Here is a 27,485-nt window from a genome sequence, read left to right as displayed (position 1 = left end):
CATGACCACTGGAAAAACCATAGCCTTGACTAGACGGACGGTTGTTGGCAAAGTAATGTCTCTGCTTTTGAATATACTATCTAGGTTGGTCATAACTTTCCTTCCAAAGAGTAAGCATCTTTTAATAATAGGTGCTGCTGTTGCTTCTGCTGCTGCTAAGTTGCTTCAGTTGTGTTCGACTTTTAGCTACCACATGGACTGCAGCCTACCAGGCTCCTCTGTCCATGGGATTTTCCAGGCAAGAGTACTGGAGTGGGTTGCCATGGCCTTCTCCAAGTAATAGGTGCTAGCCCCTCTAAAAGATGAATTTTGGATTTCAACACTGGGAAACGCTTACAGTCACTTGTGTTTTTTGCTAAATTGATTCTCTGTGTTTGTTGTTGTTGTTGTTTTTTTTCCTTGTATTTTTAAGATACTTTGCTCTACAATTTGAAATCACATTTAATATTTTTGAAATCTTTTAGAGCTTCTATTGGGCTTTTCTTTTGGTGGGGGGTGGAATTCTTTGTTTCAATTTAAACTCCAAGTATGTGGTCTTAGTCTGTTAAGGTTACTAAAACAAAATACTGAAAGGTTGTTGTTGAGCCATGAAAGATGCTGGGATTCTTGGCCTCCAGAGGAGAGAAATTTAATCCAGGGCCAGAGTCAAGGCTTGATTGCTCAGCGATTTTGTTGATAAAGTTTTATTAAAGTATAAAAGACATAGAGAAAGCTTCTGACATAGACATGAGAAGGGGAAAGAAAGAGTGCTCCCTGCCAGTCTTTAGCAGGAAGGTACATACCAACTAGCAGGCTGCTAATTAGAGAAAGGGAATGTCTCAAAACACAGAGAGTGGTACCAGGCCCCTCACACACAACATGCATTTTGAGATAACATTAGCACAAGGTGAGTAATTCCAGGCCATAAAATGATTGACATGAACCTTGAAGAAAGGAAGGTATCCAAGCAAATACATAGTCTCATTACTATACATTAGGAGAACAATTGTATGAGTAAAACATACTGGTTTCTTGAGCCATCATCAGTTCTGAATCTTAGGCAGAACCAACTTGAAGAAACACAGAGTCTAGGATGAATACATAGTTCATTAACATATCTTTAGTAAATCATTTCCATAGGAAAAATGCATTAGTTAGCTGAAGGTTTGAGAAAAGTTAAGAAAAGGTGGCACCAGGTGTCATCATGGCAACACAGTATTTTAAAAGAAACCTCTTTTTATTATTTATTTATTTATTTATTGTTATTACTATTTTTATTGTTACTGTTATGCAAACTAGTCCAGAATTACATGGTTATAGGTCCACATACTTGTGCTTTGAAAGTTTTTCTGGATAATAAATAACCATTCCACAAGGAAAGACTTTTTCTAACCATACCAAGCCCATAGTGAAATCAAAGTTTTCAACACATGCTTTTATAACTGACAGTAAAGAAACCTCTTTTTAATTTTGTATCAGTCAGTTCAGTTCAGCCGCTCAGTCGTGTCCGACTCTTTGCGACCCCATGAATCGCAGCATGCCAGGCCTCCCTGTCCATCACCAACTCCCGAAGTTCACTCAGACTCATGTCCATTGAGTCAGTGATGCCATCCAGCCATCTCATCCTCTGTCGTTCCCTTCTCCTCCTGCCTTCAAGCCGTCCCAGCATCAGAGTATTTTCCAATGAGTCAACTCTTTGCATGAGGTGGCCAAAGTACTGGAGTTTCAGTTTTAGCATCACTCCTTCCAAAGAAATCCCAGGGCTGATCCCCTTCAGAATGGACTGGTTGGCTCTCCTTGCAGTCCAAGGGACTCTCAAGAGTTTTCTCCAACACCACAGTTCAAAAGCATCAGTTCTTCAGCGCTCAGCTTTCTTCACAGTCCAAATATCACATCCATACATGACCACTGGAAAAACCATAGCCTTGACTAGACGGACCTTTATTGGCAATGTCTCTGCTTTTCAATATGTTATCTAGGTTGGTCATAACTTTCCTTCCAAGAAGTAAGCGTCTTTTAATTTCATGGCTGCAATCACCATCTGCAGTGATTTTGGAGCCCAAAAAAATAAAGTCTGACACGGTTTCTACTGTTTCCCCATCTATTTACCATGAAGTGATGGGACCAGTTGCCATGATCTTCGTTTTCTGAATGTTGAGCTTTAAGCAAACTTTTTCACTCTTCTCTTTCACTTTCATCAAGAGGCTTTTGAGCTCCTCTTCACTTTCTGCCATAAGGGTGGTATCATCTGCATATCTGAGGTTATTGATATTTCTCCCAGAAATCTTGATTCCAGCGTGTGCTTCTTCCAGTCCAGTGTTTCTCATGATGTACTCTGCATCAAGAGGCAGATCAGGTGCTCTGGTATTCCCATCTCTTTCAGAATTTTCCACAGTTTATTGTGATCCACACAGTCAAAGGCTTTGGTATAGTCAATAAAGCAGAAATAGATATTTTTCTGGAACTCTCTTGCTTTTTTGATGATCCAGCAGATGTTGGCAATTTGATTTCTGGTTCCTCTGCCTTTTCTAAAACCAGCTTGAACATCTGGAAGTTCACGGTTCACGTATTGCTGAGAACAGGAAAAAAAATCTGACATTTGTAGTTTATTTCTTCCTGTTGCTTACTTCAGTTCAGCTGCTCAGTCATCTCTAAATTTTTGCTACCCCATGGACTGCAGCATGCCAGGCTTCCCTGTCTATCATCAACTACCGAAGACTGCTCAAACTCATGTCCATCAAGTTGGTAATGCCATCCAACAATCTCACCCTCTGCCATCCCCTTCTTATCCAGCCTTCAATCTTTCCTAGCATTAGGGTCATTTCAAGTAAATCAGTAGTTTGCACATGGTGGCCAAAGTATTGGAGCTTCAGCTTCAGCATCAGTCCTTCCAGTGAATATTCAGGACTGATTTCCTTTAGGATTGACAGGTTTGATCTCCTTGCAGTCTCTTGGGACTCTCAAGAGTCTTCCCCAATAACACAGTCCAAAAGCATCAATTTTTCAGTGCTCAGCTTTCTTTATAGTCCAACTCAAGGATTTCATGAGGCCCAAATGAAATCCTTCCTGAGTTCTAAAAACATATTCAAATACATTATAGATTCTACTAGGAAACAAAAAAGACTGTATATGTGAAATAAAAAGTATTATGGTCATTAAACAAACTGTCTCAGGAATGTATATCTTGAATATTTACAAATTTTTCAAATTTTGACAATTTTATCTACTTTTCAAATAGCAATGGGTAACATAATTGCTATGTTCCCCATAATTACATGAGATTTAATGTTTGTATATACTTTTAATATTGATTAAATTGTTATAAATTATGATAAATGTACATATCTACACATTTATATACACATATGTTTACACTGATATATGTATGTGGTTTTTTTATACTAATTTAATCAGTTCAGTTCAGTTTAGTTACTCAGTCATGTCTGACTCTTTGTAACCCCATGGACTGCAGCACGCCAGTCTTCACTGTTCATCACCTACTGCCAGAACTTGCTCAAATTCATGTCCATCGAGTCAGTGATGCCATCCAGCCACCTCATCCTTTTCCACTCATCCCCTTCCCCTCCTGCCTTCAATCTTTCCCAGCATCAGGGTTTTTTCTAATGAGTCAGTTCTTCACATCAGGTGACCAAAATATTGGAGCTTCAGCTTCAGCATCAGTCATTCCAATGAGTATTCAGGACTGATTTCCTTTAGGATTGACTGGTTTGATTTCCTTGCAGTGCAAGGGACTCTCAAGAGTCTTCTCCAATGCCACAGTTCAAAATTTAATTGGTAATTATATTATTTAAATTGCTTTTGTAATTTTTAATTCTAGAAGGGAATATTTCTTAATACAAGTTTTCTAATTAACACAACAACAACAACAAAAAAGAGGGTGGGAAGATTTGGGAGAATGGCATTGAAACATGTAAAATATCATGTATGAAACGAGTTGCCAGTCCAGGTTCGATGCACGATACTGGATGCTTGGGGCTGGTGCACTGGGACGACCCAGAGGGATGGAATGGGGAGGGAGGAGGGAGGAGGGTTCAGGATGGGGAACACATGTATACCTGTGGTGGGTTCATTTTGATATTTGTTTTAATTTCTAAGGGATCATCCTCGAAGATGACTGTGTCAACAATTTGCCCAAACCCCTCAGTGCTGTTCAGGGTGGGCAGGAGGTGTCATTGATGTGGGAGTGGTCAGGACATGATGTCTGTCACAATCATAACTGTATCATCATCACTAAATATCTATATATTATTTTTGAAATTAAATAATTAAATTCCAGCAAAGAAATACCAGTCATCCTTACTGACATTAGGACAGTGGATTCATGATTGTGAGACTTTAAGTATTTCTGACATCATTTAGAGACATGTGTCAAAAGTGGAGTAGATACTTAAAGACTTGATAAGACAACATTTATTGGATTTTATATGAATTAATACTGGTTATGAGGTGATTATGAGTCATATAAGGGCTTATGTGTATCACAAAGTATGTATGCTGAAAGTGCAGAACTGACATGCTAATCCGGGGTCACGTATGAAAATTGTCAGAATCAAATCAAATAAAATAGAATAATCACAGATTAAGAATAAAGTTTAGATCCATGAATAAGTAAAATCAAACGAAAGAGATTCAAGGAGCACTGGCTTAGGTGTGCAATAATATAAAGAATTTTATAAAAATTCTAAAAATGGCATTACATTTAGGAAGTGTCACATAAACTGAGCGGGAGATGGACTTTTTTTCCTGCAAAATGATAACAGTTGTTGTTATAACTCAGTATCTTGTATAGTTTTGTGGCTGAAGTGTAGAGACAGCAGATATGCAAAACGAGGTACAAAAGAAAAGAAAGAGTCTATAGAAATCTCACACTAAAATCTTGTTTTAGAGATAACTTGAGGATGAGAACACACAGGTAAGGTGGGGAAAGTAAATAAAAGTATGTAAAGAGGATTCAAAATGTAATACTTGTCCCAGAGTAACAGAAGAAGCTTATAGGAGAAATCAGATTATTCCAACTGGTAAATGAAATGTCAATAAAAAATGTGTTGTTAGGTTATTTTCAGAATATAAGGTGAGCAGTAGGAAATCCATATACCAACAAGATTTAAGAAACGGGTAGATATCAGGGTTTTGATCTGAGAGCTAGGCATCTAGCAAAGATACAGTCCTGAAAAACGAATATTGTATACTAAATAATACTTCATTTAAGTTCAGTTGCTCAGTCGTGTCCGACTCCTTATGACCCCATGGATTGCAGCATATCAGGCTTCCCTATCCATCACCAACTCCCAGAACCTATTCAAACTCATGTCCATCAAGTCCGTGATGTCATACAACAACCTCAACCTCTGTTGTCCCCTTGTCCTCCTGCCTTCAATCTTTCCCAGCTCTAGCTCTTTTCCAATGAGTCAGTTCTTTGCATCAGGTGGTCAAAGAATTGGGTTTCAGCTTCAGCATCAGTCCTTGCAATGAATATTTAGGACTGATTTCCTTTAGGAAGGACTGGTTGGATCTCCTTGCAGTTCAAGGGACTCTTAAGAGTCTTCTCCAACACCACGGTTCAAAAGCATCAATTCTTTGGCTCTCATATTTCTCTATAGTCCAACTCTCACATCCATACATGACTACTGGAAAAACCATAGCTTTGACTAGATGGACCTTTGTTGGCACAGTAATGTCTCTGCTTTTTACTGTGCTGTTTAGGTTGATCATAGATTTTCTTCCAAGGAGCATGTGACTTTTAATTTCGTTGCTGCAGTCACCATCTGCTGTGATTTTGGAGACCAAAAATATAAAGTCTGTCTCGATTGCCAATCTTTCCCCATCTACCTGCCATGAAGTGATGGGATGGGATGGCATAATATTAGTTTTCTGAACATTGAGTTTTAAGCCAACTTTTTCACTTTCCTCTTTCCTTTTCATCAAGAGTTTCTTTAGTTCTTCTTCACTTTCTGCCATAAGGGTGGGGTCATCTGCATATCTGAGGTTATTGATATTTCTCCCCACACTCTTAATTCCAGGTTGTGCTTCTACCAGCCCAGCATTTCGCATGATGTATTCTATATATAAGTTAAATAAGCAGGGTGACAATATACATCCTTGATGTATTCCTCTCCTGATTTGGAGCTGGTCTGTTGTTCCATGTCCAGTTCCCACTGTTGCTTGTTGAACTTCACACAGATTTCTCAGAAAGCTGGTAAGGTGGTCTGTAATTCTCATCTCTTGAATAGTTTTACACAGCTTGTTGTGATCCACACAGTCAAAGACTTTGGCATAGTCAATAAAGCAGAAGTAGATGTTTTCTTGGAACTCGCTTGCTTGTTCCATGATCCAACAGATGTTGGCAATTTGATCTATGGTTCCTCTGCCTTTTCAAAATCCAGCTTGGACATCTGGAATTTCACAGTTAACATACTATTGAAGCCTATCTTGGAGAATTTTGAGCATTATTTTGCTAGTGTGTGAGATGAATGCAATTCTGTGGTAGTTTGGATAATTTTTGGCATTGCCTTTCTTTGGGACTGCAATGAGAACTGACCTGTTCCAGTCCTGTGGCCACTGATGAGTCTTCCAAATTTGCTGGCATGTTGAGTACAGTACTTTCACAGTGGCATCTTTTAGGATTTGAAATAGTTCAACTGGAATTCCATCACCTCCCCCAGCTTTGTTCACAGTGATCCTTCGTAAGGCCCACTTGAGTTCACATTTCTGGATGTCTGGCTCTAGTTGAGTGATCACAGCATCGTGGTTATTTGGGTCAGGAAGATCTTTTTTTTTTTTTTTTTTTAATAGTTCTTCTATGTATCCATGCCACCTTTTCTTAATATCTTCTGCTTCTGTTAGGTCTGTAACATTTCTCTCCTTTTTTTGTACCCATGTTTGCATGAAAATTTCCCTTGGTATCTCTAATTTTCCTGAAGAGATCTCTAATATTTCCCATTCAGTTGTTCTCTTTTATTTCTTTGTATTGATCACTGAAGAAGGCTTTCTTATCTCTCCTTGCTATTCTTTGGAACTCTGTATTCAAACGGGTATATCTTTCCTTTTCTCCTTTGCCTTTCACTTCTCTTCTTTCCTCAGCTATTTGTAAGGCCTCCTTAGGCAACCGTTATGCCTTTTTGCATTTATTTTTCTTGAAGATGGTCTTGATCATTGCCTCCTGTACAATGACAAGAACCTCTGTCCATAGTTCTTCAGGCACTCTGTCTGTCACATCTAATCTCTTGAATCTATTTGCCAATTCCACTGTATAATCATAAAGGATTTGATTTAGGTCATATCTGAATGGTTTAGGTTTTCCCTACTTTCTTCAATTTAAGTCTGAATTTGGCAATAAGGAGTTCATGATCTTAGCCACAGTCAGCTCCTGGTCTTATTTTTGCTGACTTTATCGAGCTTCTCCATCTTTGGCTCCAAAGAATATAATCAGTCTGATTTTGGTATTAACCATCTGGTGATGTCCATTTGTAGAGTCTTTTCCTCTGCTGTTGGAAGAGGGTGTTTTCTATGACCAGTGTGTTCTCTTGGTAACACTCTGTTAGCCTTTGCCCTGCTTCTTTTTGTACTGTAATCCCAAATTTGCCTGTTACACTAGGTATCTCTTGACTTCCTGTTTTTTCATTGCAGTTCCCTATAATTAAAGGGACATCTTTTTTGGTTGTTAGGTTTTTCTGCTGCTGCTGCTAAGTCATTTCTGTTGTGTTCAACTCTGTGTGACCCCATAGATGGCAGCCCACCAGGCTACCCCATCCCTGGGATTCTCCAGGCAAGAACACTTTCTGATTACCACACTAAAATTTGCAAACAGTTAGGTAGAAAAAATCAACCACCCCTGGGCAACATCTTCAGTAACCACTAACAGCTAGGAGACTTGGTGCTGTTCTTGTTGGTTTTGGGAAAGAAGACAGAAAAGGGACATCTGATGAGAGCCAGTGTTGTTCAGTTTCTCAGTTGTTTCTGACTCTGCAATCCCATGGATGACAGTACACCAGGCTTCTCTGTCCTTCACTATCTCTCAGAGTTTGCGTATACTCATGTCCATTGAGTCTGTGATGGTATCCAACCATCTCATCTTCTGTCACCCCCTTCACCTCCTACCCTCAGTCTTTACTGGCCTCAGAGTCTTTTCCAATGAGTAGGCTCTTTGCATCTTTGCATCAGGTGGCCAAAGTATTGGAGCTTCAGCTTCAGCATCAGTCCTTCCAATGTATAATCAGAGTTGATTTCATTTAGGATTGACTGGTAGAATAGGAAAACTATAAAATAGCTAAAAGATAATCAAAGGCAGGCCCATGATCTCAAGAGAAATAGCAGCTGAAATCAGAAAAGTCTTACAAGGGAAACAGAGTCAAATATTTTAAAAGTCCAGATAAAAGTGGTAAACAGATGCTTTCACACCTCAGAAAGAAATTCACCTAAGAATGATTGACTAAATTCATGTAAGATTGAGAAATATAATAGCATCAAGGTCAAATCCATTTGAAAAATTAGCAAGGTAACATAAGAATAAGAAGAAAAATAACATCTCTACATACAAAGAACTTGTTTCTTGTGTCAGAAAAACATACTCAAAGAGAGTGAATCTGTAAGATTCAGAGTAGGAAAGTGAGTTAAAGTTGTTAAGAAAATTATACAATCCAAAAATATATATATAATGAAACAGTATAAGTAAACAGTGTAAGAAAAGATGTGGGGAAAATGTTACATTAGAGTTAAAAATAATTTAGCTGTGAAGACTAAATTAGAAGCATGCCAGTCATCAGTCACTCAGCCCTTTCCAACTCTTCGTGAACCCAGAGACTGCATCAGGCCACGCCAGGCTTGCCTGTCCATCACCAATTCCCAGAGCTTGCTCAAGCTCATGTCCACCAAGTCGGTGATGCCATCCAACCATCTCATCCTCTGCTGTTCCCTTCTCCTCCTGCCCTCAGCCTTTCCCAGCAACAGGGTCTTCTTCAAAGGGTCAGTTCTTTGCATCAGGTGGCGAAAGTATTGGAGTTTTAGTTTAAGCATCAGTCTTTCCAATGAATATTCAGGACTGATTTCCTTTAGGATGGACTGGTTGGATCTCACTGCAGTCCAGGGGACTTTCAAGAGTCTTCTCCAATGCCACAGTTCGAAAGCATCACTTCTTAGGTGCTCAGATTTCTTCATGGTCCAACTCTCACATCCATACATGACTACTGGAAAAACCATAGCTTCGACTACATGGATCTTTGTCAGCAAAGTAATTTATCTGCTTTTTAATATGCTGTTCAGGCAAGTCAGTACAAAAGAAAATACATTGTAAAAAGTAAAGGTAAAAGGGACAAAAAGTTTAAATACTGAAAAATAAAAAAAAAATAAATTATGTAGGAGATGGAGATGACAACAGAAAAGATACGAATAGAAGATCCTGCATACATATAGTAGGATGCTTGAAAAGAGAAAAATATCAAAGGAACAGAACAGGTACTAAAACTAATTCAGTAGAACTTTCTAAAATTAAACATGATTTAAAACTGCATATTGAAATAGCAGTATTTATATGATCATATTGAGCAAGAACAGCAGACACTAAGACATTCTAGTCAAATTATTGCATTCATGAAAAAGAAAAAAAAATACTTTGGATATTTAGGCAAAAATCTCAGGTGCCAAATTGAAGAGGCTCCCATTGCTAAAATTGGAACACCATCAAATTTAATAAACATACAAATTATAATATTTTAAATTTGTGTATTAAAATATATATTAGAAAAATAAACAAGTGAGTAACCTTCTAGGTTCATTGGAAGGACAAATTTAACAGAGCATGAGATAGTTGGATGACATCATCCACTCAATGAGAGTTTGAGCAAGCTCCAGGAGATGATGAAGGACAGGGAAGCCTGACATGCTGCAGTCCATAGGCTCGCAAAGAGTTGGATACAAATGCTGAAGGTCCAAAAACCTTGGCCACCTGATGCAAAAAGCAGATTCATTTGAAAGACCATGATGCTGGGAATGATTGAAGTCAGGAGGTGAAGGAGACAACAAAGGACAAGAGATGGTTGGATGGCATCACCAAGTTAAAGGACATGAGTTTGAGCAAGCTCTGGAAGATGCTTAAGGACAGTGAAGCCTGTGGAGCTTCAGTTCATGGAGTTGCAAAGAGTTGTACACAATTTATCGACTGAACAACAACAAAACTTCTCCAATGACAGAGAATCAATTCCTTATATCGAAAGCTGGTTAGATCCAGAAAAGAATCCAGCACTTATCCTGCCATTTGTATATGAGTTATATTGTTGCATAGCCAACAGCCAAAGAGTGGATGAAGAAAGCATATCCTTGTTATTGTACCTAATAAATAAAATCACAGAATTTGAATATAATAATTTTTACCTCTTACATAAATTAATGAACAGGGCACTGAGCATCAGTAACTGGGCACAAAGAGAAAAACCTGAGTATCACCCACCTCGTGATGAAAGAACACTGCAAAACTGCACATCTGGCCACAGTGCTGCAAGTTGACAGCCTGCAAGTGATACAGAAAACAGAGGGATGTGTTGGACTGCACATTGTCTACAGAATCTGCAAAATCAAGAGCACTGAAAACTCCAGTATCACATGTCCCCATTTCTTCTTCAGAAACATTTAAGGAAACACAAGGCATGAGTAAGAGGAAATTCTTTAATGGAAATAATAGCATGGGAGTAAAACAATAATAATAATAGAAAATCTAGAGATAAATCCATGCACCTATAGACACCTTATATTTGACAAAGGAGGCAAGAATATACAATGGAGAAAAAACAATCTCTTTAACAAGTGGTGATGGGAAATCTGGTCAACCACTTGTAAAAGAATGACACTAGAACACTTTCTAATAACATACACAAAAACAAACTCAAAATGGAGTAAAGATCTAAACAAAAGACATGAAACTATAAAACTCCTAAAGGAAAACATAGGCAAAACACTCTGACATAAATCTCAGCAGGATCCTCTATGACCCACCTCCCAGAGTAATGGAAATAAAAGCAAAAATAAACAAGTGGGACCTAATTAAAAGCATTTGCATAACGAAGAAAGCTATAATAAATGTGAAAAGACAGCCTTCCAAATGGGAGAAAATAATAGTAAATGAAGCAACTGACAAAGAATTAATCTCAAAAATATACAAGCACAACTCCAGAAAAATAAATGACCCAATCAAACAATGGGCCAAAGAACTAAACAGACATTTCTTCAAAGAAGACATACTGGCTAAAAAACACATGAAAAGATGCTCAACATCACTCATTATCAGAGAAATGCAAATCAAAACCACAATGAGGTACCATCTCATGCTGGTCAGAATGGCTGCTATCAAAAAGTCTACAAACAATATATGCTGGAGAGGGTGTGGAGAAAAGAGAACCCACTTACACTGTTGGTTGGAACGAAAACTAGTACAGCCACTATGGAGAACAGTGTGGAGATTCCTTAAAAAACTGGAAAGAGAACTGTTATATGACCCAGCAATTCCACTGCTGGGCATGCACATCGAAGAAACCAGAATTGAAAGAGACACATGTACCTCAGTGTTCATCACAACACTGTTTACAATAGCCAGGACATGGAAGCAACCTAGATGTCCATTGGCAGACTAATGGATAAGAAAGCTGTGGTACATGTACACAATGGAACCATGATGGTCTGATCACTCACCTAGAGCCAGACATCCTGGAATGTGAAGTCAAAGGGGCCTTAGAAAGCATCACTGAATAAAGCTAGTGGAGGTGATGGAATTCCAGTTGAGCTATTTCAAATCCTAAAAGATAATGCTATGAAATTGCTACAATCAATATACCAGCAAATTTGGAAAACTCAGCCGGAGCCACAGGACTGGAAAAGATCAGTTTTCATTCCAATTCCAAAGAAACACAATGTAAAAGAATGTTCAAACTACAACACAATTGCACTCATCTCACATACTAGCAAAATAATGCTCAAAATTACCCAAGCAAGGCTTCAGAAGTACATGAACTATGAACTTCCAGCTGTTCAACCTGGATTTAGAAAAGGCAGAGGAACCAGAAATCAAATTGCCAACATCCTTTGGATCATCAAAAAAGCAAGAAAGTTCCAAAAAATTTTCTCCATTATTGATTAAACCAAAGCCATTGACTGTGTAGATCACAATAAATTGTGGAATATTCTTCAGGAGATGGGAATACCAGACTACCTGACCTGCCTCCTGAGAAACCTGTATGCAGGTCAAGAAGCAACATGTTGTTTCATGTTGACATGAAACAACAGACTGGTTGTTGTATGTCAAGGCTGTATATTGTGACCCTGCTTATTTAAATTATATACAGGGTACAATATGCAAAATGCAAGGCTTGATGAAGCACAAACTGTATCAAGATTGCCAGGAGAAATATCAACAACCTCAGATAAGAGATGATACCACCCTTATGGCAGAAAGCGAAAGAAGAACTAAAGAGCCTCTTGATGAAAGTGAAAGAGAGAGTGAAAAAGTTGGCTTAATACTCGACCTTCAGAAAATTAAGATCACGGAATCTGGTCCCACCCCTTCATGGCAAATAGATGGGAAAACAACAAAAACTGTGACAGACTTTATTTTGGGGGTCTCCAAAATCACTGCAGATGGTGACTACAGCCATGGAATTAAATGATGCTTGCTCCTTGGAAGAAAAGCTATGACCAATCTAGACGGCATATTAAAAAGCAGAGACAGTACTTGGCCAACAAAGGTCCGTCTTGTCAAGGCTACGGTCTTTCCAGTAGTCATGTATGGATGTGAGAATTGGACTATAAGGAAAGCTGAGCACCAAAGAATTGATGCTTTTGAACTGTCTTTTTTGAAAAGACTCTTGAGATTCCCTTGGACTACAGGGAAATCCAACCAGTCCATCCTAAGGAAATCAATCCTGAAGATTCATTGGAAGGACTGATATTAAAGCTGTAACTCCAATAATTTAGCCACCTGATGTGAAGAATCACTTGAATGGACTCTGATGCCAGGAATTATTGAAGGTGGAAAGAGAAGGGGGTGAGAGAGGATGAGATGGTTGGATGGCATCACTGACTCAATGGACATGAGTTTGAGCAAACTCTGGGAGTTGGTGATGGACAGGGAATCCTGGCGTGCTGCTGTCCATGGGGTCACAATGAGTCAGACAGGATTGAGCAAATGAACTAAACTGAACTGATCTCCATGTGCCTCTCATTTCTGATCACTTAACTTGAATCTAAAAATTTGGACCATATTTTTCCCATGTCTCTGAAAATAATTGCCCCAAAGTCAAAAAAATTAACATTCTCTGGTCTAACTTTAGTACTCAGAAGACCCAGAAGCCAATCAGCCTTTCCCCAAACTCTGTTGTGAATGTGTACTTTCATTTGGTGAACTATGCCTTTCCCCTAAGTGCATCTAGTCATTGGGTCTGTGTCTGGAAATCCCAATTTGTACTAGAGTTGTCTGGGCTCTTAATTCTCTTCCTGAGGCTGCTTATTTAGATGTATGGCTCCATTTTTACCAAGAAAATGTGATTAAGATACTGCTACTGGTTGCTTGGGGGCCTCCCTGATGGCTCAGTGATAAAGAATCTTCCTGCTAGTGCAGGAGACACAAGTTTGATCCCTGTAGGAAGATCCCCTGGAGAAGTAAAAGGCAACCCACTTCTGTATTCTTGCCTGGGAAATCCCATGAACAGAGGAGCCTAGCAGGTCCAAAGTGTTCCAAAAGAATCAGATATGATTTAGCAACTAAAAAAACAACAGCTGGTTGCTTCAGTTGTTTACCTGACAACCAGTCTTCATTTCTACTGCATTGCCTCCAAATAAACAAAGTAACCACTAACAACGTGCATGAAAAGCTTCCTATGCCCTGGTGTCTTACTTTCCAACAGACTCTCTTGACCCTAAACACATTATTCCCCCATACCCTGAGACTGGTCTAATTTTCAGGACATGAAGCTATTTTCGCTCTTCTTAGATCATATACAAGATATTATACTATATGGCTTAAAACTCAACATTCAGAAAACTAAGATCATGGAATCATAATTAAAAGCAGAGAGGACTTTGCTGATAAATATCCATCTAATCAAATCTGTGTTTTTTTCAGTAGTCATGTATGGATGTAAGAGTTGGACTAGAAACTCTTAAAGAAAGCTGAGTACCGAAGAATTGATGCTTTTGAACTGTGGTGTTGGAGAAGACTCTTGAGTCCCTTGGACAACAAGTATATCAAACCAGAAAGAAATCGACCCTGAATATTCATTAGAAGGACTGATGCTGAAGCTGAAACTCCAGTACTCTAGCCATCTGATGCAAAGAGCTGACTGATTAGAAAAGACCCTGATGCTGGGAAAGACTGAAGGCAGGACGAGAAGGGCAAGACAGAGGATCAGCATGTTGGATGGCATCACTGACTCAATGGAAATTAGTTTGAGCAAGCTATGGGAGCTGGTGAGGTACAAGGAAGCCTGGCGTATTGCAGTCCATGCAGTTGCAAAGAGTTGGACATGACTGTGTGACTGAACTGAGCTGATATCATCAATGGCACAAATGAACTTATTTACAAAACAGAAATAGAGTCACAGATGTAGAAAACAAACATGGTTAATATAGGGAAAGAAGGGAGAGAGATAAACTGGGAGATTGGAATTGACATGTACACACTACTAAATATAAAATGGATAACTAATAAGGGTCTACCATATAGTACATGGAACTCTACTCAATACTCTGTAATAATCTACATGGAAAAATGAATCTAAAAAAGAGGGATATATGTATGATTGATTCACTTGGCTGTGCAGCAAAGCTAGCACACTGTAAATCAGCTATACCCCAATAAAAATCTAGAAAAATGATATAATACTGCCTTCCTTTAAATTACAAGGCATTTATAAATTTAAAGAATATCAGATCAGATCAGATCAGTCGCTCAGTCGTGTCCGACTCTTTGCAACCCCATGAATAGCAGCACGCCAGGCCTCCCTGTCCATCACTAACTCCCGGAGTTGACTGAGATTCACGTCCATCAAGTAAGTGATGCCATCCAGCCATCTCATCCTCTGTCATCCTCTTCTCCTCTTGCCCCCAATCCCTCCCAGCATCAGAGTCTTTTCCAATGAGTCAACTCTTAGCATGAGGTGGCCAAAGTACTGGAGTTTCAGCTTTAGCATCATTCCTTCCAAAGAAATCCCAGGGCTGATCTCCTTCAGAATGGACTGGTTGGATCTCCTTGCAGTCCAAGGAACTCTCAAGAGTCTTCTCCAACACCACAGTTCAAAAGTATCAATTCTTCAGTGCTCAGCCTTCTTCACAGTCCAACTCTCACATCCATACATGACCACAGGAAAAACAATAGCCTTGACTAGATGGACCTTTGTTGGCAAAGTAGTATCTCTGCTTTTGAATATGCTATCTAGATTGGTCATAACTTTCCTTCCAAGGAGTAAGCATCTTTTAATTTCATGGCTGCAGTCACCATCTGTAGTGATTTTGGAGCCCAGAAAAATAAAGTCTGACACTGTTTCCACTGTTTTCCCATCTATTTCCCATTAAGTGATGGGACCGGATGCCATGATCTTCATTTTCTGAATGTTGAGCTTTAAGCCAACTTTTTCACTCTCCACTTTCACTTTCATCAGGAGGCTTTTGAGTTCCTCTTCACTTTCTGCCGTAAGGGTGGTGTCATCTGCATATCTGAGGTTATTGATATTTATCCTGGCAATCTTGATTCCAGCTTATGGTGAGCATTAAATATGATTCATAAAGCTCAGTCTTATATTTAGCTTTACAAATAAAAAATATAGTAATCAATAGGCAGGGCTGTTTTGAATGTATACAGCACTGCTTGTTCTGATATGAGATTGTAGCACATTTTAGATTGCAAATAATATGGTTTATGAGATGAAACATGTACACTAAAGATAATGAAAAAGCAATATAAATCAGCATATAATTTTGCAATTCTGAATGCATTAAAAATTGACTCCTTATTATGTATTCAATATTTTCTGGGTTTTGAAGTGACCACAAATAAGAGTCAAAGTTAGCCATCAAGAAGTTTAGAGTCTAAAAGGAGGAAGAAAGCAATCAAACATGTTCAGAATGGTGAGTAAACTGATATAGTTAAGTTCTGGACACAAAAGCACTGTAGGAGAAGATGCCCTGTACCTCGACTTTGAGCCAGGTTAGGAAGACTTCCTTGGGCAAGTGGATCAAAACCAATACAGAAAGATTTAAGGCAAAGAGCATTTCAGGCTGAGAACAGCCAAAAAACTGATGGCATTTAGCTCACATATAATTAATACAAACACTGAATACTTGATGCTCATTCAGTCTTACCTTTTTAGATCAGCTCTGTCATTAATCAGTTACACAACCTTGGGAAAGTTGCTTGAATATTTTGAAACTGAAGTTATTCAACCACATGAAAAAGTGCTTAGACTCGGCCATCTCTTCACTTCCTTCCAGTCCTCTGTGGGTCACTTTTCCATAAGCAAGGAGAGAAAAACAGGTATTAATGAAATGGAGCAGGACCCTATGTTCCTTGTTCCCCATGCCCTCTGCTTGCCCTCTGTCTGTGGAAAAACTTTAGCCAAACACTATGTTTAATCAGAGAAATGAGAATGAAGAAACAAAGTAAAACAGTGAAAGGAGACCAAATAGTTAGAGGTTAGTCATTAAGCATAGTCAAGGACATTTCGTTTCTTCTCCAGGTCTACAAATAATATTCTGAGCCATATCCTGTGTCCTATAGATACTGAACCCCCACCAGGTGGGAGAAGTTAACTATGCAATGACCAGACTGTACCCATGACCTAAGGAAGCTGCCACAGTTCTGAGACTGGCCTCAGACAAATGGGAGGAAACCAGCCCTGGAACTGAGGATTGCTGCTGCTGCTAAGTCATTTCAGTCGTGTCCCACTCTGTGCGACCCCATAGACGGCAGCCTACCAGGCTCCTCCTTCCCTGGGATTCTCCAGGCAAGAATACTGGAGTGGGTTGCCATTTCCTTTTCCAATGCATGAAAGTGAAAAGTGAAAGTGAAGTTGCTCAGTCATGTCCCATTCGCAGTGACCCCATGGACTGCAGCCTACCAGGCTCCTCCATCCATGGGATTTTCCAGGCAAGAGTACTGGAGTGGGGTGCCATTGCCTTCTCCTTTGGTTACATTAGGACTCATGAAATGAATTGTAGCCTCTATCTTGACCGTAGATGCTGCTGCTGCTGCTGCTAAGTCGCTTCAGTCGTGTCTGACTCTGTGCGACCCCATAGACGGCAGCCCACCAGGCTCCCCCGTCCCTGGGATTCTCCAGGCAAGAACACTGGAGTGGGTTGCCATTTCCTTCTCCAATGCATGAAAGTGAAAAGTGAATGTGAAGTAGCTCATTTGTGTCCAACTCTTAGTGATCCCATGGACTGCAGCTTACCTAGCTCCTCCGTCCATGGGATTTTATAGGCAAGAGTACTGGAGTGGGGTGCCATGGCCTTTTCCAACCTTAGATAACCTGACACAACTATAATCAACAAAGCCACTCTACTGACACGGGGTTGTGATGAAGGCAAGTGCAGTTCTATTTTGGGGCACCAAGCAAGAAGTGCAAAGCAGCAAGTTGGAGCAGGGGGAGGGGAGGGGAAACAGACTTGCCCAAAGCAGTTCAGCAAAGCATTTGTTTTTAAAGGCCAGGAGATAGGAACCTTCCCAGAGCATGGATCAGCTAGCGTGCACTTCTCTGGTTGATGGTGAGCCAACAGGGTGGTGTCAACAGGTGTTAACAGATCAATCCTTAGGAGAGGCCCCTAGGTCTGGGGGCTTGTGGTCATCAAGTAGGTAATTTCTTCCATCTGGTGATTTTTTTTAGCATCTGTAACACAGATACTGTTATCTGGGTACTTCAGAGAGAAAATAAAGCAGAGGATATGGGGGAGGGTCTGTTTCCAGAAGCCCTGATAGGGTACTTCTCTGTTACAAAATCACTTATACTCACTACTTCTTAATACATTTATATTTAATCCTTTGACAGAAAACAACACAATTCTATAAAGCAATTATCCTTCAATAAAAACATAAATTAAAAAGAAAAAGTTAATTATGATATATACTCTTGATATAAAGTATGCCTTGCAAAAGCAAAAATAACACTTGTTCAATCAATGATACAATAAGATTTGTTAGTGCCATTTTGAGAACTTTTTTATTATAGATTTTTTAATAATCAACACAACTGTCTGTAAACAGGTTCAAACAGTGTAATTAGTTAACTTACATTAGATGGAGCACATATTCAATACCATTTTTCCAGTACTTCTTCAGATTACTTTTCCTCACTCTGAAGCAGGTTGGTAATTCAAATCAGTTTTTTTATTGCTGCCTTATTTCCAATAAAATTATAAAGGTCACATGAATATAGATTGAATGAATGTAATTTTAAATCATTATGAGTATTCATACTAAAAGGCAGTGGATAAGAAGGAAATTTTTAATAATTGTACTCCACCCATTACAAAATTTAAATTGATTTGACTTCAGGGTGAGGTCTAAAAGCATATTCAATGTATTAAAAGCACAAATTTACACTCTATTGTTAAACACACTTTTATTACTCCTAACACACTATTTTCCCTTCAGACTTTCACTGCAGAAACTTATAAGAAAATGATTGCAATCAATCTTTTAATAACCTGAGTGCAGTTCTAAAGTCTAACATCTATTCCTGAGGGAGTTTTAGTCATCCTTTACCTTAGTTTTCTTGTGCAAATAGATAACAATTTTAACTAAATCACAAGTTCAAAGTCTGCTTTTTTCCCCCAGAGTTATACCCTGACCCCCAGAACAACAGTAGTAAAGAAGAAAGCAGAGTCAGAATGGTAATAATTTACTAACCTCCTGGCTTCAATATTTAAAACCCATACGTTTTGATATTTTCATTTAATTGTCAGTCTGGGTAACATTTATTGTGAGTACTGGTTCCTGTGAAAAGAAAGAAAAAGAGGAAAGGAGAAAAGGACAGTAATTTAAACCACTAAAATGAATCATATCTTACATTTAAGATTGTTATTTAATTAGTAACAAATAGCAGATTTAGTTTTACTGCTAGTTCCCAAGCAAATGCTTTAGCTGACGAACTACTCATGTTTCTCTTCTTTTTTTAAATCTTTTTTTTTTTTTTTTGAAATTGACATACAGTTAGTTTACAATATAGTTTCAGGTATACGATAAAGTGATTCAGACATATATATATATATATGCACATATACATATATATATGAATATATATATTCCTTTTCAGATTCTTTTCCATTATATGTTATTGCAAGATACTGAATATAGTTCCCTATGCTATACAGTAGGTCCTCTCTGTTTATTTTTTTTAATAAATGATATCATACTACATGTACCATTCTGGAACTTGCCTTTCTGTGTTGCTGCTTTGGCTATACCACATAGCACTGTGGAATCTTAGTTCTCTGGATCAGGGATTGACCTCTCTGGACCTCTGCATTGGAAGAGTAGATTCTTTTTTTTTTTTTTTAATTTTATTTTATTTTTAAACTTTACAATATGTATTAGGAGGAGGAGCTAAGATGGTGGAGGAGTAGGAAGGGGAGAACACTTTCTCCGCCACAAATCCATCGGAAGAGCAGATTCTTAACCACTGGACCATCAGGGAAGTCCGTGTTTATCCATTTTATTTAGAGTAGTGAGTATCTGTCAATCCTGATCTCCTAATTTATTCCCCTGCCCCTGCTATCCCTTTTGGTAATCATCAGTTTGTTTTCTGTGTCTGAGTCTATTTTTGTTCTGTAAGTAAGTTAATTTTTATCATTATTTTAGATTTTTACATACAAGTGACATCATAAGATATTTGACTTAATATCACATCATATGTCTGACTTAAAATGATAATCTTTGGGTCCATCCATGTTGCTGCAAATGGCATTATTTCAATTGTTCTATGACTAACAAAATACTCATTTTTATATATAACTAGAGACTTTTTATTTTTTTATTTTTTTTTTTTTAATTTTATTTTATTTTTAAACTTTACATAACTGTATTAGATTTGCCAAATATCAAAATGAATCCGCCACAGGTTTACATGTGTTCCCCATCCTGAACCCTCCTCCCTCCTCCCTCCCCATTCCATCCCTCTGGGTCGTCCCAGTGCACCAGCCCCAAGCATCCATATATATAACTAGAGACTTTTTAAATGATAAAAATATATTTTATGTTTTAGTAATTTATACTGTTTTAACAGTAACTTATACTGTTTTCAATAGTTCAATAATATTTTATTAAAGAAAAGAGTAAATCAATATGCATCATCTTTGTCATAGGTCTTTTATATATTGTGCCTGAGCATAGCACTTTCTGAGAAGTTTTTTGAATCTTAGAGTAATGAATTGATCCCTTCAACCCCATTATCTGGTATGATCAGTAGACCAAGTGGAAGATGTGAAATTATCTGAGAATATAACACTATTTCTTACCTTCAAAAAGTGACTGCAATTGTGTAATATACTAGATGTTGAAGGTATCTGAGACATTAAAACAATCTAACAAAAACAAAACAATTCCAGTCCTAAATATTTTGTATGAATGTCTCTGGACCCTTCAGAGGTGCTGCAGTAGCCAACAGAGTCTAAGAGTTATTTTTTCCTCTACTTTTTGTGTCATTGCTAATTAGCTTGAACTATTTTTCAAAAAGTCTCTTAGGGCTTAAATATAGGACAAAAGAACTTGTTCTCTATATTTAGAATAAAATACCCAATGACAGTTCCAAAATCATAAACACATTCTGGATGGCAGATTCAAATACTTCGGCATTTGAATGACATTCTTATATAAACATATATCTAAATATGTCTGAAAATGTATATATGTTTATATATATATATATATATATATACACACACACTAACTTAGTATATTTTGTTTTTCAGTCCCTTAGTTGTGCCCAACTCCTTGCAACCCCACGGACTGCAGCGCACCAGGCCTCCCTGTCCCTCACCATCTCTCAGAATTAGCCCAAGGTCATGGTCATTGCATCAGTGATGCTGTCCAGGCATCTCATCCTCTGATGCCCTATTCTCTTTCTGCCCTCAATCTTTCCCAGCATCAGGGACTTTTCCAATGAGTCATCTGTTTGCATCCGATGGCATAAATACTGGGGCTTCAGCTTCAGCATCAGTCCTTCAAGTGAATATTCAGGGTTGATCTCCCTTAAAATTGACTGGTTTGATCTCCTTTCTGTTCAATGGACTTTCATGTGTCTTCTCTGGCACCACAATTCAAAGGCATCAATTCTTCGGCATTCTGCCCTTGTTAAGGTCCAGCTGTCAGACTCTTTGTGACCATTGGGAAGACCAAAGCCTAGACTATACAGACTTTGTCAGTAGAGTAATGTAAGCTTTCAACACACTATCTAAGTTTGTCACTGCTTTCCTGCCAAGAAGCAACTCTCTTCTTATTTCATGGATGCAGTCACCATCTGCAGTGATTTTGGAGCCCAAGAAGAGGAAATTTATCACTACTTCCACCTTTTCCTCTTGTGTTTGCCATACTAACTGGATGCGATGATCTTAATTTTTTTTAATATTTTGTCTTAAGATGGCTCGTCCACTGTCCTCTTTCACCCTCATCAAGAGGCTCTTGATTTCTTCCAAGAGAATGAATTAGTCATAGCAAATACCCTTTTTTCAACAACACAAAAAATGACTCTACACATGGACATCACCAAATGGTCAATACCAAAATCAAATTGATTACATTCTTTGTAGCTGAAGATGGAGAAGCTGTATACAGTCAACACAAACAAGACCCAGAGATGACTAGCTCAGATCATCAGCAGCTCATAGCAAAATTGAGGCTTAAACTAAAGAAAACCAGGAAAAAACACTAGGCCAGCCAAAATCAAATTCTGTATGAATTCACAGTAGAGGTAACAAATAGAGACAAGGGACTAGCTCTACTTAACAACATGCCTGAAGAACTATGGACAGAAGTCTGTAATATTGTACAGGAGGGAGCAAACAAAATCATCTCAAAGAAAAAGAAAAGAAAAGCAAGAAGGCAAAGTGGTTATCTGAGGTGGCTTTACAAATAGTGGAAGAATGAAGAGAAGTGAAAAGCAAGGGAAAGAGGGAAAGGTAAATCCAATTAAATGCAGAGTTTCAAAGAATAGCTAGGAGAGACAAGAAGGCCTTCTTTAATGAAGTGCTGAATAATAGAAGAAAACAACAAAAGGGAAAGACTAGAGATGTTTTCAGGAAAATTGGAGACATCAAAGGAGTAATCTGCCCAAAGAGGGGCACAATAAAGGATAGAAATGGTAGATACCTAGTAGGCACTGACGGAGAAGGCAATGGCAACCCACTCCAGTACTCTTGCCTGGAAAATCCCATGGATGGAGGAGCTTGGTAGGCTGCAGTCCATGGGGTCGGTAAGAGTCGGACAGGACTGAGTGACTTCACTTTCACTTTTCACTTTCATGCATTGGAGAAGGAAATGGCAACCCACTCCAGTGTTCTTGCCTGGAGAATCCCAGGGACGGGGGAGCCTGGTGGGCTGCCATCTATGGGGTCTCACAGAGTCGGACACGACTGAAGTGACTTAGCAGCAGTTGGCACTGAAAAGATCAAGAAGAGATGGAAAGAATATATGGAATAACTGTATAAAAAAGATCTTAATGAATCAGATTACTATGGTTAGTGACCCTGAGCCAAACTTTCTGGGGTTCAAAGTCAAATGGACCTTAAGAAGCACTGCTGTTAATAAAGCTAGTAGGTGTGATGAAATTCCAGTAGAACTATTCAAATCCCTAAAGGATGATGCCATCAAGATTTTGCATTCATTACATCAGCAGATCTGGAAAACCCAGCAGTGGCCACTGGATTGGAAAAGGTCCATCTTCATCCCAATTCCCAAGAAGGATAGTACCAAAGAACATTCTAACCATTGGACAATTGGTCCCATCTTCCATGCTAGTAAGGTCATACTTAAAATCTTGCAGGCTAGGCTTCAGCATTATGAGAACCAAGAACTTCCAGATTTCCAAGCTGGGTTTAGAAAAGGAAGAGGAACTAGGAATCAAATTGCCAACATTCACTGAATTATAGCGAAAGCAAGGGAATTTCAGTAAATCATCTGTCTCTGTTTCATCAACTACCCTAAAGCCTTTGACTGTGTGGATCATGACAAACTGTGGAAATCTCTTAGAGAGATGGGAATACCAGACCATCTTACCTGTCTCCTGAGAAACCTGTATGCAGGTCAAGAAGCAACAGTTAGAACCCCACATGGAACAACTGATTGGTTCGAGATTGAGAAAGGAGTATGACATGGCTGCTGTCACCCTGTTTGTTTAACCTATATGCTGGGCACATCATTAGAAATGCCTGGATGGATGAGTTGCAAGCTGGAACATAGTATCATAAACACATAAATATTACTATCTTCTTTCTCAGACACACACACCATGTGTTTTATTATATTTACATTTTCTATGGGTTAATCTTACAATTTTAACAGATGCACTAACCCTCTGTACTAACTGGATGAGTAAACCATCCAGTTTAGACTTTAAACGTTTATTAAGAATCACTCAGTCGTGTCTGATTCTTTGCGATCCCATGGACTGTAGCCCACCAGGCTCCTCCATCCATGGAATCCTCCAGCCAAGAATACTGGAATGGGCTTCCATTCCTTTCTCCAGGGAATCTATCCAACCAAGGGATGGAACATGGGTCTCCTGCACTGCAGGCAGATTGTTTACCATCTGAGCCACCAGGGAAGGCCAGTCTAAGATTAAAAAGTTGAATGTCTATATTGTTCATCTCCCTTTTCCCATCTTCTTCTGGGTTACAATGTGACATAATTTCCCTTATGATGATTTTTTTTAAAGTACAACCTCTTTGGATGCATGTTGATGTATGGCAAAACCAATACAATATTGTAAAGCAAAAAAATAAAAAATAAAATAATAAAAAAAAGAAAAGAAAAAAAAGAATTCCTTTGAGGATAGCAGGCAAATAAATAAATAAATAAATAAAATAAAGTACAACCTCTTATCTAGGTCTTAATTAACTGAAGAACTGCATAGAGGAAAAATTATGATTTGTTATTTCCTAAGCTTAGTCCTTTAAAGCCATCACATTTTGTTTCTTCAAACTCCTTGGCCGTGAACAACCAGTATATTTGAAGCTAGGGGTTGAATGAAATATAATTTCAGGCGGTGAAGCATATAAGTAGAATACATTAATTATTCCTTATATCAAAGTTATTTATCTACTTACACCAATATCAGTCATCCCTTAGATTTGTGAAACTGCTTTGTGATGGGAATGGGAAGGAAGGGAGATAGCATAAATTGAAGCAAGCTTGAACGGTTTCCAGGTCTTGTTCAAGTGCAGACTTAAGAGCAACATATTGGTGCTTTCAGCAAAAATTTTAACTTGCCATCACATTTGTGGTAAAGAGACCTATAGCTTTTAAAGTATTGAATTAGAAAATGTGTTTTCCATGATTATAACTAATATATAGTGAAATATAAATCATGGTTAAGGAGCTAAACTATTTTAATGGGCTTAGTGACAATGTCTACTTCTTACAAGTTTAAACTAAGAAATGGGAAAGATGTTTTTCAACAAGCATATCTGTACTTCAATAACATCAGTTCTAATATTGAGCCTTGAGTGCTATGTTTATTTTCATTTCTACTAGTAAATTGTTCTTTATAATCCTTATCAAGATTATATTTTCTTAAATCAAAATATAAAATTTTACATTAGTATATTCCTAATATAAAATGTTGAATAATAAATCAAATCTTTAATAACCCATAGATTTTCATTTTAAGTGTTAAATTTATCTATATACTTCATGAAAAATTTTAATATGAATAGACTATAATGAATCAATACTGCATTATGTAATTTTAGAAGATACCCTTTCATATTTATTTTCCTTTATTCTGAAGGAGATCAGCCCTGGGATTTCTTTGGAAGGAATGGTGCTAATGCTGAAACTCCAGTACTTTGGCCACCTCATGCGAAGAGTTGACTCATTGGAAAAGACTCTGATGCTGGGAGGGATTGGGGGCAAGAGGAGAAGGGGATGACAGAGGATGAGATGGCTGGATGGCATCACTGACTCGATGGACGTGAGTCTGGGTGAACTCCGGGAGTTGTTGATGGACAGGGAGGCCTGGCATGCTGTGATTCATGGGGTCACAAAGAGTAGGACAAGAGTGAGCGACTGATCTGATCTGATCTGATCTGATATTCTGTTCTGTTATGTCAGCTCCCCAGCTAATTTTTTAATTAATTAATTTTAATTGGAGGCTAATTAATTTACAATATTGTGGTGGGTTTTGCCATACATTCACATTAATCAGCCATGGGTGTACATGTGTCCCTCATCCTGAACCCTCGTCCCAGTGCACCAGCCTTGGAGCACCTGTTTCATGCATCAAACCTGGACTGGTGATCTGTTTCACATATGGTAATATACATGTTTCAATGCTATTATCTCAAATCATCCAACCCTCACCTTTCCCCACACAGTCCAAAAGTCTGTTCTTTACAGATTTTTAACTAAACATTAAGGGACATTTTTGCAGTATAATTATGCATATAAAGTTAGTACACATTTCAACCATTTGCAAATGATTATAAACATGCACATTTCCATTTCTGATGTTACTGGCTTTTACCTGCTTGAGAGCAAAGATTAATTTTTTTAATTTTCAAACTGAAGGTGTATCCCTTAGTGCGTGGTCAATGATGTTATGGATGAATAAACATTTCTCAAACCTCATTAATAATAAAATGTAAACAGAGCTCCTGTCTTCTACAATTGTAAAATGCTCTCAAATATAATTTTGCATGAATGTTTTAAAACAATATGAAAGTGAAAGTCGCTCAATCATGTCCGACTCTTTGTGACTCCATGGACTGTATATTTTCCAGGCTAGAATACTGGACTGGGTGGCCGTTCTTTTCTCCAGGGGATCTTCCCAACCCAGGGACCAAACCCAGGTATCCTGCATTACAGGCAGATTCTTTACTAGCTGAGCCACTAGGGAAGCCCTGCTATTCAAAATTATGTATAACATTTTGAATTTTAAAATGCTTTTGATTAGTTTCATAGTGAGAAAAACAAGTCACAGTGATAAACCTCACTGTTCTCTAAAATACAAATATTTGCTGAAAAGCAGATATTCCCAGATTAGGGGCATTGAATGAGCCTCTCAGGTAAATTTATTTTAGAGACCTGGGTTACTAGAATTGTTGGAGTGGCATCGTTAAGAGAATTCTCAGTGAGAGAAATTTTCTCTGCCATATTTCAAATAATGTTAGAAAGAAGAAACAAGCATTTCAAAGTGCATTTTCTTCTAGGAAATTCAAAGCTCTTCTAAGAATGGGTTAATTCATTTTTGCATGAGAAGAAAATGAATTTTTCTTTAATAACAGAATCACTGAACAGCAGTGTTTAATGATAATAACTACCAGCATTTTAAATCTTTTTAGTGTCCCTAGGCAGATGGCTACTAACAAGCAAATGGAACTCTGTAATTAATAAGCATTTTGTTCTGGTCAGACTGTATGTTTAATAAAGCCCATCTTTCATTTACTCATATTTATTTAGCCCCTAATCTTTGTCAGGCAGTATGCTAGTTACTAAAAAGGAATAAATACAGGGATATATAGTATGGTGAAAAGACAGATATATATATATATTAATAATTATACAAATAAATGCAAAATAAATATCTGAACAGAGTGACAGATGACACAGTGACAGTAATAAGCCATCATGAAAATTTAACAAATGAACAATACGATATTATATGATTTACTTAGTCAAAGGTGTCAGAACTATCTCTGCAAAAACCTGATAGCAAAGTATGTTTCATTTCTTAAATATGCTAATAACTATGTTTATTTGCATGTTAATTTGTTTCTTATTCATCACTTCAAGTACATCTGAGAAATAAAGATAATTTGAAATTCAGTGCATCAAGTATCACACTAGAGATAAATTTCACTGATGGAGTTCAGTCATGTGAGTACTCACTGCACACTGTCATCTTGGTAGAAACCTATCTTTATAAAGCATATTTTGATCTCCAAAAAAAGATTTTGTATTTTTCAGGATAATAATGATTCTAAATGCAGTGTCATTCAAATTTATCTTCAGGCTTACTCTTTAAAAGTATACACAAGACTGCTGGGAGGCAGTGGAGTATGAAAAACAGAAAGAAATTTTCTGTTAATAACTAGTGAAACACCTGAGGCTAAGTGACATTTTATGATCCTGTGTTATACAAACTCAGGGGAGGGAAAAGATGCCATGATTTTTCAGTTATCTCTGAAAATTTTAACTATGATGTAAATACAGTAAAGATCTGTTAAACACTTAAAATACTTATAAACTATCTTGCTAGCTCCTTGTCCCTTTTCCAAACTTGTGTCTTCTCCTGAATTTCCCA

Source organism: Bubalus bubalis, chromosome 5, assembly GCF_019923935.1.
Source record: "Bubalus bubalis isolate 160015118507 breed Murrah chromosome 5, NDDB_SH_1, whole genome shotgun sequence".
Classification (NCBI taxonomy): Eukaryota; Metazoa; Chordata; class Mammalia; order Artiodactyla; family Bovidae; genus Bubalus; species Bubalus bubalis.
This window is presented reverse-complemented; position numbering follows the sequence as displayed.